The sequence below is a fragment of the Triticum dicoccoides genome, unplaced genomic scaffold (assembly GCF_002162155.2).
Source record: "Triticum dicoccoides isolate Atlit2015 ecotype Zavitan unplaced genomic scaffold, WEW_v2.0 scaffold17388, whole genome shotgun sequence".
Lineage (NCBI taxonomy): Eukaryota > Viridiplantae > Streptophyta > Magnoliopsida > Poales > Poaceae > Triticum > Triticum dicoccoides.
In genome coordinates, this window is record NW_021222763.1 from 112,048 (window position 1) to 128,015 (window position 15,968).

General features: G+C 46.1%; 1 pseudogene; it reads left to right on the top strand.

Annotated features, from left to right (window-relative positions):
* The first annotated feature begins 6,318 nt into the window (after nt 1-6,318).
* Nucleotides 6,319-7,273, top strand: LOC119344572 (annotated as a pseudogene).
* The last annotated feature ends 8,695 nt before the right edge of the window (nt 7,274-15,968 follow it).

Consider the following 15,968-nt stretch of genomic DNA (forward strand, 5'->3'; position numbering starts at 1 on the left):
CTTCAATTCAAGCATGTGTGATCAAATATTTGATTTGTTGCTGAAAAATAATTACATTACAATTCTTGATCACCATGTTAAGCCATCAATCCAAGGACGAATGTATTGTAAGTTGCATGATTGGTCCAAGCATAATTTTGAGGATTGCAACATGTTTCGTCAAATAGTTAAATCGGCCATTGAAAAAGGACGATTGATGTTTGTTGAAACACCAAGAGATGACCAGTCTATTCCGATTGGTCCCGATGGCAAAAAGTTTTTGCATCGGCTGCTTCAAGCCGATCCATTTAAAGAGAAGGTAAAAACTGCAGGTGATGGGATCAAGCTTTCAAGTAAAGAAGTTGTTGAAGAGCATAATGAACATAATCTTGAGGGTGAGAATTCCATCAAAGCTACAATGGAGACGCCAAGGACTGGGGGGCAGCAAGCAAATCCAATGATCGATGAAAGCAAACCAAAAGGAAACAAAGGCCGAAATAAGCGCAAGTGTAAGAGATCAAAAATCACCTTTGCTGAACTATTGGATAAATATCAAAAGAAGAGTGAAGAGAAGAATGCTTATCAGCCCAATCATGCCAATAAACCAAGATCACCCCCAAGGCGCAAATATGAGGATCGGTATTGGCAAAGTGAGAATTTTAATGCAACATATTCATATCCTTATTTTGGGCCGCCAAATGCCAATGCCGTGGATGCCTCCCTATGCTCATATAGATCCATATCCATCATGGGACAGGTATGATACAAGGGCACATTCTCCATCTTATTTTAGACGATCTCACCAATATTATGCAGCTCCGAGAAGATCAATATCTGAACAATCACATGTTAAAGACCGTTTCAATCATAAGGAATCGGTCCAGAGCTCAAGGATGAAGAAAGAGGTGGTCAAGAAAGTTTACCGTGTTAAAAGAGATGGTCGTAAGAGTGCAACTTCAGATTTGATCTCAAATAAAAAAGAGCCAATTGAAGTGTTAACATTTGCTACTAAAGGCAATGAGACAAAGCAACCAATTATTGAGAGTCAAAGTGACAAATCTGAAGAAAAGAAGTTGAGAGTGCATAAGGCCAAAAAGGAACTACCATTGGTCAAAATAGAACTACAGCCGAGATGCCCGCTTGGCTTAACGTATTGGCAAAAGAAGGAATTACAAAATCTTAGTGCACAAGAGCTGAGACAGAAGAACATGGCATGGGTTCCCAAGAGGATCATTCATAACAAAAATGATGTGCATGCTTCTATTGCAACAAGTACAATAAAAGTGAAGAAAGAGAAGAATGGAAGCAACAAACAATTAAGCCAAAGGTGTGGATCACAACATCAAAATCTTCGATTAGCACATCATCCATTTTCTTCAACAATGACATTGATGCCTTTGCCATGGAATTCATCCACAGGTATGATCAGTTACCCTCCATGGACTTATTTTGATCCATGGATGCAACATAATTTTCTATATCATGACAGAGTGTTACCAAATCACTATAAGTTTGGTTATTTACATTTTTGTTGCTAATACAAAGGGGCCGAAATATCTTATTGCTATTTCATTTGTTTATTTCGGCTATACATACTTTGGTGGGTGAATACTAGATGGACCTCATTGTAATGGCCGATATTTATCTATCGCCCTAAGAATATATCTAAGAATGGCCGGTGTGGTATTCTAACATCGTCCTTAGTTTGAGATAAGTGCTTGCAAAGGAATTTGTCAAATTGATGCCATTGAAGATATTATGCATAGACCAATTCACCAAGATTGCAAAGTGAACTTATGTTTTGATTGAGTGTGCTTTGGCTTATTAGTATTCAGAATTTATGTAAGGCCAAATCATGGTTGATTTTATTATTGAGCATCATATTGACATCATGCATAAATTGGTTTTAGATTGATCTCTCTAGTACCATGGAGGTTATATATTGATGGTCAAATTTGTAGCAATGGCCAATGTGTTGGTGTTGTTTATATATCTCCTTATGGTGCTATTTTGTGAAACCTCATGCCGCTTGAAATATTTATGCACAAATGATCAAAGACGAATATGCATTGTTATTCGGATTGGAGCTTTTCATTGCTATAGGTGCTATGCATATTGAGGCTTTTGCTGATTTGTTATTAGTAGTGCAACTAATATCCAAAGTCTTTCTGTGTCTTGAGAATCACTTCATGTTTATCTTGATAAATGGCTAGATATAATTTCTACTTTAGATTATTTTAGCATTGCTCATATATCTAGACATGATAATTGGAGAGAGTTGGCTTAGTAAGCATCCGGCTACCACGTCGGTCATGGTGTATTGCACATCTATCAATAGCCGATGCATGCTTATTCTTGCCAACATAGGTAAGGCTGAATTGGAGCTCACCACCTCGGCCACTAATGAAACTTTTATGCAGGCGAAATAAGGATCGGAGGAGTTCATTCTTGATTATCTGCAAAATCCTAGCGGAAGGGTGAACAATATGGTTCAGAGGATGGTTTTGATCTATGGAACCTTATCACCGGATTATTATGAAAGTTGAGAAGTCTTCACCCAAGATTGCATCAAGAAGTTCATACAAGACATGGCCGATATATACTTATCGTCCTAAGAACATATAAATGGCCGATGGAGTGTTGACATCGTCCTTAGAACAAACTTGGTACAAGTTATTTTTCGGCACGCTAGCTTTGCCGAAAAAGAGGGGGGCATGTGTTGACGCTCAAAACTGGCACGATTATAAAGAGTGGCTTGAAGCTGTGTCAAGATTAATTCAAACTTACTATTGAAAGTCCCCATGAGATGGCTCTCCTCAAGAAGATCAAGATGAATATGAAGATGGTCTAAAACGGAGCTCGGATGCAAAAGTTATGACAAGTTCAGAGATGCTCATGTCGACACCAGATTAAAGAATGGACAGAAACCCCATTAAGATGGCTTCAAATTGAGAAAATTTCGACATGAAAGTTGTGCGTCTCGTCGAAACGATCTGTTTTGATATAAAGATCGTCCCAATCCGAGGTCGTATGCAAAAGTTAGAGTCCTCACAGTGCAACCCTCCAGTGAGCAAAATATGACGCCCGGAACCACACACATATGAGGGTATGCGTGATGAGCTGCGTAAATAATTAGCTGTTTTGCGCGAGCTATTTGACCCTTGAGATGATCTCTGATGAAAAAACGTTCAACATGAAAGTTGTCCGTCTCGTCGAAACGGTCAAGATTGCTTTTGGGCTCGTTTCCATCCGAGGTCGTTTACCACCTCAAAAAAGACCCACAATATGCAGCCAGTTTTAGACCGAACAGTTTTGGAAAGTTCGGACAAAACCAATCCGAATTTGACTAGGGTTTTGGACGTGAATTCAAGTCTTTTCCTTGCACGGGAAGTCCAGTCCCCTCTTATATAGCTAAGGGGTGACGGCCGATTGAACAACACACAATCGATCAAATCATCTACCACTTTTTATCTTTTATCTTTTCTCCTTAACCCTAGTTCTTCTTCCTCGTTCTTCGTCTGTTCTTCTTGTTGCAGGGCGGCGAACCTCGAGGCCCTAGGGGCGATCAGGTCGACCTAGGGCAGCCCATAGTCGCTGCACGCCCTGACGGGGTCCCTCCCGGGAGTGTGGGGTTTCGGGTGCTCAAAAGCACCCGCCGGATTGCCTGCGTACCGCGCTTCCGGTTGGGTCTCCTTCGACGTGAGCTGCGGTGCATCACCCCCAGCGTCGAAGGTACACGATGACGTGTTCGTGTACGAACAGAAGGGAGGGTGAACCGTGGAGGTGCTGAGGGACTGCTGGTGTGGTGGTGGAAGAAGACAGTGCCGGCTTTCCATCCCGTTCCTGCCGGCCGTTGATCAACGAAATCGCTGAGAAGACCAGAAAGCAGGACTATGCCGCCGACAACAACAAGGAGATGGAGTCCAGCCGAACGCATGGCAACCAACCAGCTTGGTGCTTGTAGTTTTGGTTGGCACCAGAATTCTTGCACGGATCCAGAGAGAGAGAGAGAGAGAGAGAGAGAGAGAGAGAGAGAGAGAGAGAGAGGCAAAACGAGCGTCGGTGTGTTAATCACCATGCAAGACCATGAGCAGCTACGGTTTCAATTTGATTGAACTATGCATATATGGTCTCGGCTAGCAATAAATGACAAACGGCGTGATTTGTGGGATTAGTTGGAGATGGATAACACATGCACCCGTTGGATGGAAGGAAAATGAATGGAGATGCACTAGTCTAATGGAAAGAACCCATCAGACGCCTGAGATAAAGTGTTCCCCTTTGAAGTACACATGCCACTGAAGTCCTACTAGAGTAAACAAATAGCTACAAGCAAGAAGCATACCATAAGATCGATGTAAAAATTTCAGAGGGAAGCACGCTAAACAAAAACATAGAAAAGGTGAAATCCATAAGAAGCAAGGCCCGAGAACGGATCACAAAACAAAAAATAGATGGCACATGGAGTCCATCGTAACTGCATTTAAAAGCAACCTCCAAAGGATTATCACAACTGATATTTTGGAGGACTCAAGGTAAGAGCATACTCGGAATCACTAGCATTAAGATGGAAGCAAGGAAATCCAAGTAAAAGCAGCTTCATGTTTTCTGTTCTTTTTCGAAGAGGAGGATTAGCCCTGGCCTCTGCATCGAGCGATGCACACATCCATCTATATTAAATATTCAACAGAGTCCGACAAAGTAGATACATGGATCAACCCAAAGCCACCTTCCTGGCGACCTCACTCGCTACACCTACAAGGCTCATGGAGTGCCCTGGCGCACCCACACACACCATCTAATCTAGTGGCCACCACAGGCTGCCACGAGCCGAGAGCACTAACCGGCGTAGCAGACCCTCAACACACACGCATGCGCACGCTGAAGAATCCGACACCGCCATCTTCCGCCATCCCATCTTCAGGAGAGATCCGTGCATATGCCTTGCCAAGCCCAACTGCCATCGACGCCGCCACGACGCCAGATAGCACCACCATCCTGCGCACGTCTATCAACACGCGACCATCGTCGAAACCACGCTGCCCCATGGCACCAAGACCTGCCGTTGTCGTCGCATCAGATGCCAGGCCGCTCCACTATTGTAGTCGTCCATGGCCCCTCTAGCCGATGAACCCCTCCAAGAATAATGCCCCTAATGGGGGAACGACACGTGAACGCCGCCATCATCCGATTGACTGATCAAGGGTCTTCCCCGAAGGTAGCGGAAGGAGGTGCAAGCTTCACCTCGGTGATGCCTTCAGGAACGAAACGGCGCCTAGGGCGTCACCATCACCGGCTTCGGCCATCGGCCAAACATAAGGCTTGCACCACGATTTCATCCCGCGAGAATCCTTCCAACATCCTATGCATCGGCCAAACCACTTTCAAAGCCCCATATCTGGCTGCCCAGATCCAGCGACCACACATTGCAGCACTCCACTGCGTGAGCCCCGGCGCACCGGCCACTACTGGAGTGCACCACCACTGGAGCCTGGGAGGTGGGCCGCCACCCCACCTCGCCAAACCGCGAGAGCATCCGGTAAATATCCCGCTCCTGCTCGTCACTGTCACTGATCCGATCCGGAGCCAAACCACCAGGTTGCTAGCGCAGTTCCACCTTGGACAGGGGCACCACCACACCATCCACCGCGGGCTTCCTGAGTTTCACCTGCCGCCAACGACCAAGGCCGCTGCCCTGGGATCCGGGTCAGACGTTGTCACCACCACCAACCACGCCTAGCCCCAACCCCATCTCTGGCCGATCTCCACCCGCATCACCACGAGCGCCGCCACCGGGAGCCACCGCGCCGCCATGGACCGAGGCAGACGCCACACCCCGTCGATCGTGCGCCCTTGCCGCCATTCAACTCGGGAAGGAGGAGAAGCCCTTCCCTGTTGGCTTCAAATGCACGAGCTTTAACCGCCGCTGTCCCCCGACTGCGACGGAGGGGGAGGAGGGGAGAAGAAGGAGCGGCTGGCAGCTAAAGTTAGCGCCTCTCGTGTCGCCCACGAGGGTGGCGACACGGCAGGAGAGTTAAAACAATGGTTGTAGCCAATAGAGTTAAAACAATGGTTGTAGCATCATGCAAATATATAAATAATAATATACAAAACATGCATTACTAGTCGCATCCACATATGCACATTACCATGCTCAACCACAATCACGTTCACCTACCAAAACATCAACAAACATTCATTAGAAACGAGACTCGCATATTTAAGTTGCTTAGTTTCTTAATAATACACATGCATCCACACATACGCCACTCGATGGTTGATCATTTTCTTACCAAAATTTCAGACCATTTGCAACTGAATATGGAACTGCATGGTCTCCACCCGCTCCAGCAGCAAGACATGGTCTTCTCAGCCGCAATTCCACATGAAACGATGTCCACCTTAATAGAACGCATTGTGGAATCATCAATGTGTTCTTCAGGTGTCATCATTAACACCTTCAGCGACCTCGAAGATGCTTAGCTACAAAAGATCATTGATGGCATGGGCGTTTCGATGTATGCGATCGGTCCACTTCACAAGATATCTTTAGGTGCCCAGAGCAGCTTGTTGGCTCAAGATAGAACATGTTTGCATTGGTTGGACAAGCAAGAAGTAGGATGTGTTCTGTTCGTGATCTTTGGGAGCTTGGCATCCATGGATCAAGAAGAGCTAGTGGAGACTGCATGGGGCTTGGCCAGTAGCCGCAGGCCATTTCTTTGGGTGATCCGGCCTAACTCGGTTCAGGGTTCAGGGAAGATAGGCCTACCCGACGGCTTTGAGGAAGAGGCACGTGGTAGGGGAATGGTGGTGAGCTGGGCCCCACAACAAGAAGTTCTTGGGCACCAAGCGGTTGGTGGATTTTGGACCCATAATGGCTGGAACTCAACGTTGGAGAGCATAAGTGAGGGTGTTCCAATGATATGTAGACCACATTTCGGCAACCAAATGATAAATGCCAGGTATGTCCAGGAGGTGTGGAAGATATGGTTTGTGTTAGCGGGCAAGATGGACAGGGACAATATTCAGAGGAGTGTTAAAAAGTTGTTTTGCCACGAAGAAGGTGGAGATATGAGGCGAAGGGCAAATAACCTCAAAGACAAAGCAACCCGGTGCATTATGAAAGGAGGCTCTTCACAAACTGGAATTGATTTGTTGGTGAATTGCATAATGGCATTACCTTCTTCCATTTAGATATTACTTAGTTTGGATGCATATATGTTCCCGTGTGACAAATTGTTGGAGCTGAAACAAACATTTGAAACAATTGTATTAATGTATGACCGCAAGCCACATTGCGATATTGTCGGCCATTTTCGCTTGTGCATGCTATATATCAAAGCATCTGATGTTTTATAATTGGGAAGGGATGTGTAAGAAATATCTTATTGTACTGTCTTATATCAAACAAATAAAAAATATCACTTTATCTTTGGTTCTTATTCTACTGCCTTTATCAAAGTAAAAAAAAAAAACAAATCTCACTACAACCCTAGTGATTTTCACTTTCAATTTTTGTCTGTGCTGTCTGGTACTCTAGTATGCTTTTCACACGCCCAAATAACAATCTATCGGTACTACTGTGTGATGTGATTGATCAGATACTTGCACCAATTTCTTTTGTATAGCTTGTCGATACACCGATATTCTGATCCACGCATAGGGATGACGAGCATGAGGCTTCTAGCGGAATGAGAAAATCTAGAGCTTGTCGAGGCAACACTAGTACTGAAAACCCATTACAAAGTAACTCCAACGCCGCCCGCCTTTGCAATGCGGTGATAGTGCCGTTTCTCACATGCATGCTGGGAGGAGGCGACACAACCGCTGAAGTCACAGGCTAAGAGCATTTAGCACATCGAGTAGAAGCACAACAGAACACGCTGTAAGATTGGTTTGGTGGAAGCGTTCCTACTCCTCCGTAGAGGAGCCGCGGGGCTTTATTGATCGAGGGCAGGAATAACCCCTGCCGTGGTTTACAAGTATCTACCGATCGCTAGGATCCAGCAGAATAAGAGATAGGAGGTTACAAGAGAGAGGAAGAGATAAGTAGTTGAGATTACAAAGAGATATATCTCTAAGTCTAACACCCTCCCTTAATCTGAACTACCTATCCTAGATTAAGATTGTTCTTGAATGCTTCAAATGGCTTGTATGGTAGAGCTTTGGTGAATCCATCAGCTACTTGATCTTTGGAAGGAATAAAACGTATCTCCAACTTCTTCTCAGCAACTCTTTCTCGTACAAAGTGAAAGTATATCTCAATGTGCTTGGTTCTGGCATGAAAAATGGGATTTGCACTTAAATAAGTAGCCCCCAAATTATCACACCATAGACATGAAGTACGACGTTGCTTTACACCCAATTCCTCAAGCAAAGATTCAAGCCAAATAATTTCTGCAGTGGCATTTGCCAATGACTTGTACTCAGCTTCAGTACTTGACCTTGACACTGTTGCTTGCTTCCTGGCACTCCATGAAATAAGATTAGATCCAAAGAAAACCGCAAAACCTCCTGTGGATTTTCTATCATCACTGCAACCTGCCCAATCTGCATCAGAGAAAGCACTGACAAGTGTAGAATTGGAACGTTTGAAATATAGTCCCAAGCCTACAGTATGCTTAATATATCGAATGATTCTTTTGGCAGCTGTCCAGTGAGCAGAAGTAGGCGCATGCAGGTATTGACATACTTTGTTAACAGAAAATGAGATATCTGGTCGTGTCAAGGTTAAGTATTGCAAGGCTCCAACAACACTTCTGTATCTAGTGCTATCCTTCTCATTAAGTGGCTCCCCTACATAGGCTGACAACTGTTCTGATGAGGATAATGGTGTGGGTGAAGGCTTGGAATCCTTCATTCCCATCCGAGCCAAGAGTTCAGTTGCATATTTTCCTGTTTCAACACTATACCATCCTGAACCTTCTTAACTTCAATGCCTAAGAAGAAACTCAAATCACCAAGATCCTTTAAAGCAAATTCTGAGCTTAGATCATGTAAGAGAGCATCAGTAGCATTCTGAGAAGAGCTTGCAACTATAATATCATCAACATAAATGAGCACAAATATGACAGTATTTGCCTTATTGTATATGAAGAGAGATGTATCAGCTTTTGATGCAAAGAAACCAAGATATTTCAACTGCATACTTAACCTGGAGTACCATGCTCTGGGTGCTTGTTTCAAACCATAGAGAGCCTTGTCAAGCTTGCATACATAATGTGGTTTTTGCTTGTTTTCATAACCTGGTGGTCGCCTCATGTAGACCTCCTCTTCCAGAACACCATGCAAAAACGCGTTCTGTACATCTAGCTGCCTTAAGCTCCATCCCTTGGACACGGCAATGGCTAGCACAAGTCTTATAGTTGCTGCCTTTACCACAGGACTAAATGTATCCTCATAATCAATACCATAACGCTGCTTAAAACTCTTATCAACAAGACGTGCCTTATACCTGTCAATGGAGCCATCTGCCTTTTTCTTGATCCTATACACCCACTTACAATCAATGACATTTTTACCTTTTTGGTTTGGTACCAAATGCCATGTCTTGTTTCTCATTAGGGCTGTATACTCCTCATCCATAGCCTTTTTCCACTTTTGATCTCCAAGTGCATCATCTAGTTTTGTTGGCTCTCCTGAAATACACAACATGCCATATGGTATGGTGCCATCAGTTCTTATTTTTGGATTTTTAATACATTTTTGTAGCCGAGTTGTGACTTTGGATATGGATGATTGTTGCTGCACACGTGGGTGCACAGAATCGCTGGTTGCAGACGATCCTGGAGATGCATCAGGTGTTGCCGCACCGGATCCATTGGTCGCGGATGTGGCCTGTCCATCAGCGGCCACACCATCAGTTTCCGCAGTTGATCCTGCGCCGACCGCACCAGATGAGCCCGTTGGCCGCATGTGCATGCCGCGCCTCGCAGCGGTTGGCTGCATGCGCGGGCCGCTCGAGGGAGATCCTCCACGTGATGACGTGGCAGTTGCGGGGCGGCTCGCCCGCGCCTGGCTCTCCTGGCCGACCGGCTCGTGATCCGTAGAAGATGCCCGCGCCAGATCCGAGGAGGATTGACGCGCAGGGGTGGCAGGCGCCGCCAAATCTTCCTCGAACGCCGCGCCAGCTTCGTCTTCTTCTTCTACATGAAATATAGCTCCGTTTTGGACGAGATTTTGATCATTCTGATTGTTTTGAGCTCCGTTTTCTTCGGGTACCTGCACACACGGGAGACAAGAACTGGTTCCAGCAGGGATGTCATGTTGGTTAGTGCAATTGTTTCCCCCGTGATCAAAAGGTCGAAGTGTGGATGGAAGAAGAAGAATTTCTTGACGGAGAAGGGCACCGGCATTAGAATGGAGGGATTCAAAGGGGAAAACTGATTCATCGAACACAACGTCACGAGATATATAAACTCGGCCTGTAGGAACATCTAAACACTTGACGCCTTTATGCATAGGGCTATAGCCCAAAAACACACATCTTTTTGAGCGAAACGCAAGTTTGCGTGTGTTGTATAGCCTTAGGTTTGGCCAGCATGCACAACCAAAAACTCGTAGTGATTTGAAATCTGGTTTTGTTCCATACAGACATGTGATGGGACTTTCAAATTTGATGACTTTGCTTGGTCGAATATTTATGAGATATGTGGCAGTGAGAAAAGCTTCATCCCAAAATTTTAAAGGCATGGAAGCATTGGCTAGGAGTGCTAGTCCTACCTCAACAACATGGCGGTGTTTGCGTTCAGCCGACCCGTTTTGCTGATGAGCATGGGGGCAAGAAACATGGTGAGAGATTCCAATTTTTTGAAAAAAGGAATTTAGTTTCTCATACTCACCACCCCAGTCGGTTTGCATAGCAAGAATTTTTTAGTCTAGCTGGCGTTCAACAAGGTTTTGGAAGTTGGTAAAAACTTGGAAAACATCAGATCGTTTCTTTAGCAAATATATCCAAGTGAACTTGCTATAATCATTGATGAAACTGACATAATAAGAGAATCTACCAACTGATGTGGGAGCTGGTCCCCATACATCTGAAAAAATAAGCTGCAATGGAGCAGTGGAAACACTTGTTGATATAGGATAAGGTAACTGATGACTCTTAGCTTGCTGGCAAGCATCACAAATTGACTCAACGCTAGACTCATAAGGAAGATTATTTTTGCTAAGGACGTGCTGAACTATAACTGAGGAGGGATGACCGAGACGACTATGCCACTTTGCCGAGGAAGGTTTGGTGACACTCCATGCTTGTTTATTCGACCATGATGAAGATGAAGATGATATGAGTGGATATAGGCCTCCCTCACACTTTCCTCTAAGGATGACCCTCCTCGTTGCCAAGTCCTTGATCACAAAAGAGTGAGGATAGAATATTATGAGAACATTGTTGTCAAGGGCAAAACGATGAACAGAGACAAGATTTTTTGAAGCATGTGGAACATGTAAGACATTATTAAGATGTAGGTCTTTTACGGGGGTTTTAACAATTGATTTACCAACATGAGTAATGTCCATACCAGTTCCACTCGCCGTGTGTATCTGATCACCGCCGTGGTACCTTTCCCTCATCGTCAGCTTGTCGAGCTCCCCTGTGATATGTTCAGTGGCGCTAGAGTCTGCATACCAATTGGTATCTATGCCATAGTTGTTGGTGACGAGGTTGGCTGCCTTCTTTTCTTCATGATCGTCGTCGTAGCGATGCCAGCAGGCTCTTGCCCCGCCAGCATGGAACTTGTAGCAGATTTGGCACTCCGGGTAGTCGCCTTCTTGCTGCTGCTGTTGTTGTGGTTGAGAGCGAAAGCGCTGCTGATGACCGCCGCCGCCACCTCCACGACTCGGAGAGGGAGAGGAGCGGTTTCCTCGACCGCGTCCTCCTCTGTTGCTTCGGCCACGACTGCCCCTGCCACGGGACTGGCCGCGCCCCCTGTAGACGGCGTTGGCAGAGGAACGGAAGCCTGCTGGTTCGTGCCCCAGCATCTCCATCCGCTGATCAAATGCAGCGATCTGCGCGAAGAGATCGTCAACGGTGATGGAGTTCTTGATAGCGCCGACTGCTGCCATGATGGGATCGTAGTCCCGATCAAGGCCAGCAAGGATGTAGTCGACCATCTCCGGATCGGTTACCGGACGCCCAGCCGCAGCTAGCTCGTCCCCGAGGTTCTTCATCTTGGCGATGAAGGCATTGCTTGACATGTTTCCTTTCTTGGTGTTGGAGATGGCCATCCGAAGATTTGTTATGCGGGATTGCGACTGCGCGGCGAATAGAGTGGTAAGAGCAGTCCAGAGATCAAAGGTACTGTCCTTACCGATAACTTGCGCCAGGATTTCGTGCGTGAGAGAATTCAGCAGGTAGCTCAGAACCTGCTGATCCTTCGACAACCACGGGCCATACAGAGGATTGGGTTCTATGGCCGTGGTTTTGTCCGCCTTGCTGACTTCTGTTGTCTTTGGCGGTGCGGCGTCGCTGCCGTCGAGGAGACCGGTCACTTGCGCGCCTCGCAGTGCCGGCATGACCTGCGCCTTCCACAGGAGGTAGTTCCCCCTTGCGAGCTTCTCTGTTGGTGGAGCACCTAGGTTGAGGGCGGCGGCGCTCGAGCTCATAGCCATGGCGATGGAAGGGTTTAGGGTTTTTTTGTGGTGTCGCCAGATGATAGGAAGAGACGTGGCTCTGTATACCATGTAAGATTGGTTTGGTGGAAGCGTTCCTACTCCTCCGTAGAGGAGCCGCGGGGCTTTATTGATCGAGGGCAGGAATAACCCCTGCCGTGGTTTACAAGTATCTACCGATCGCTAGGATCCAGCAGAATAAGAGATAGGAGGTTAGAAGGGAGAGGAAGAGATAAGTAGTTGAGAACTTGAGATTACAAAGAGATATATCTCTAAGTCTAACACATGCGACACTGGGAGAGTTAATTGGAATTGATTCATGCGGATGAATCACCAAGGGGTCCATGCAAGCCATCGGATGAGCAAATATGTATGGGCTAAGCCAGGGCCGGCCCTGGCATTTTGTAGGCCCTTGTGTGAACTTGGTATAATGGGCCCATACGCTATAAGATTCGCAACGAATTTCTCGTAATGACATTGTTTTGTGTAACTAGGTTTTCATCAGACTAGCCACAGTGAGGAGTAGCTTCAGTAGTAACATGGGTCCAACTCAGCAAATTTGCATAGGTGGCAATGATTTAATGATGAAAGAGATGGTTTGAGTAACATAGCTATAGTTACTCATACTATGGGTAACATCACACATATATACCAAGACAAGATGAGTTTATATCCTAATAAATGAAGTGTTGGATAACACCATACATATCTTACTCCCCACTATAGAGGTAGTAAAAATGTAATTGTAGCCAGTCCGTCCACACGTGACGGTGTCTGTGCCGCTTCTGGCGAGTTCGTGGTCTTTCCACCGTGCTCCTGTCCGGCAAGCCTCGCCGCTCAAATCTAAGCCCAAAATCCACAAAACCCACATTCTTGCTCCCGTTTTTTCTGCGATCTAATCGCTGTTCTGCATAATCCACCAATTCTCTCATCAATCTCAACCACTCTAGAGCCGTGAGGGAGATCTTACGTGCTGAATCTGAGGCGAGAGAGCTTGAGGCGACAGAGTTTCAAGGGAAGGATTTGTGTCCCCAAAATCCAAAAGAGCTCTCTGTCATCAGCTTCGAATCAGCAATCCGCCGGAGGTGTGGAGCGATTCAAGCTCTTCCGGCACCAGCAGGAGTTTGTCGACCGACGCGCCCAGCATCGCCCTACTTCCGCGCGGCCCGAGTCCGTCGCGTCCACTCCGGGCTTGGGCTAGCGCTCCGTCTGCCGTAGCGTCAGCTCCAGCGACAGCAGAAGCGGCTGCGTCAGCCGTAGCCACTCGTCCAGGAGCGCCTCCTCTGACCACGGCGCCACGCCGCCGCGGAGGTCCTGGTCAAGCAGCTTGCTCTACTCGCACCCGAGGCCGTTGCCGCAGTTGCGCTCGCGACCGAGCTCTGTCGTCAGTTCGTCGAGCTGTCAAACCAATTGGAGAGAAGTGTGGTGGCGAAAGACAGAGTAGGTGGTGTGACGTCCAGCCAGAGGTTGCTGCTATCCGAGGCTACAATGGGAGGTGAGATGATACCATCTTTGGCTAGAGTGGAAGGAAAATTAAAGGGTCTGCAGCTCTCGGAGGCGGAGAGGAAAGTGGTAAAAATCGGGAAAAATGCAAACTTCATGACAGTGGGCAAGCTCCAAGCAGTGGGGAAACTGTTGTCGGATAGACCGGCGAAAGCCGAACATCTAGGGAAGACTCTGGCTGGAGTCTGGTGCCCCTTCTCTGGTTTGGAGTGTAAAGATCTTGGTAAGAACCGGTTCTTGTTTTCTTTCCGTGAAGAAAAGGGGAAAAAGAAGGCAGTAGATAATGGACCGTGGTTTTTCAATAAAAGCTTGCTAGTGGTGGAAGATTTTGCACCAAATAAAACTATAGATGATTACCAATTTAAGATGATACCAATATGGGTTAGGCTATATGGTATTCCAATGGGGATGATGGATAGAGAAACAGGGGCTCTGATTGGGGAACAAATCGGAGAAGTATTAGATATGGATCTGGATGACAATGGCTTTGCATTTGGGCAATTTATGAGGATCAAAGTACGAATGGACATCACTGTACCACTGATGAGAGGAATTACCTTCGATGATGATGAGGATGAGCAGAACCAAAAAGATGAAAAAATGGTAAGAGGAGAAAATGGAAAAATGGAGGAGCAGAAGAAGATGGTTTCATTTGAATATGAACATTTACCGGACTTCTGCTACAATTGTGGGATCATTGGTCACGGCGAAAAAGCTTGCATAACGAGAGCCAGACGAGAAGGAGAGAGGCAATATGGTCCATGGTTGCGTGCAACAATCTACAAAGGGAGCTCCAGTGAAGAGAAAAGCAGGGGATCAAGTGATAAAGGCGGTTTTTGGAGAAGTAACAGTGCAGGAAGTAGCGGTAGTGGGCAGGGAAGTGATGGCCCATCATGGAGGAAAACTATATCAACTGGGGGAGATGATGACAGGGAAAAAAGAGATGTGAAGGAAGTCACAAGCCCTCAAAAATTTATACAAGAGGAGCAAACAGCGACAACAGGGAGTAAAAAGTTGATATTTGCTGTAGACGAACATAAAACACAAGCGAAGGCAGAGCAAAATATGACAGAGAAGCGCGCAGAGGAAAAGGAGGAGAACTTGGAGAAAACAGCAAAAGAGCCAATGAGAGTAGGGTCATCCTCAAGTGACATAGAACCTGATTACACACACCTAAAGCCAGATGTCAAAAAGATGAGAGGCACTTTCAAACGCAGAGAGAGGCAAGCAGAGGCAAAAACTCAAGAAATGTTGAAGTCACCACTAAAGAAAAGAGGGGCGGACCTCATGGAGATTGACGGGGAACATGATCTGGCGAAAAAAGTAAGGATGGAGGTTGAGAAAACATATGGAGTGGTAGGGAAAGAAGCTCCAAACAAAGATAACTTAGACAAGGAAGCTGGGCTGCCAGGACAGCCCGGCAGGGAAAAATGAAACTCATTGCTTGGAACTGCCGGGGATTGGGTAACGGCCCGGCAGTCCGAGGGCTTCTGGAGATCCAGAAGCGGGAGGACCCAGATATTCTTTTCTTGTCCGAAACCAAACTGGATGAGAGGAGAATAAAGCATTTTAAATGGGTGTTGGGTATGAAGGAAATGGTAATAAAAGACTGTAAAGGAAAAAGTGGAGGGCTAGCAATGTTTTGGAAGGATACAGTGAAGGCTGAGCTTCACAATTTCTCCAAGTACCACATAGACATTGAGATAATTGAATACGATAATTTTAGATGGAGGTTTACAGGTATATATGGCGAACCAGCAAGTGACAAAAAGGAAAGGACCTTCAATTTGCTTCGGGATCTGAGTGCCCAGCTTGAAAGACCTTGGATTTGTGTTGGAGATTTTAATGAAATATTGTATGGCCATGAGAAAGAA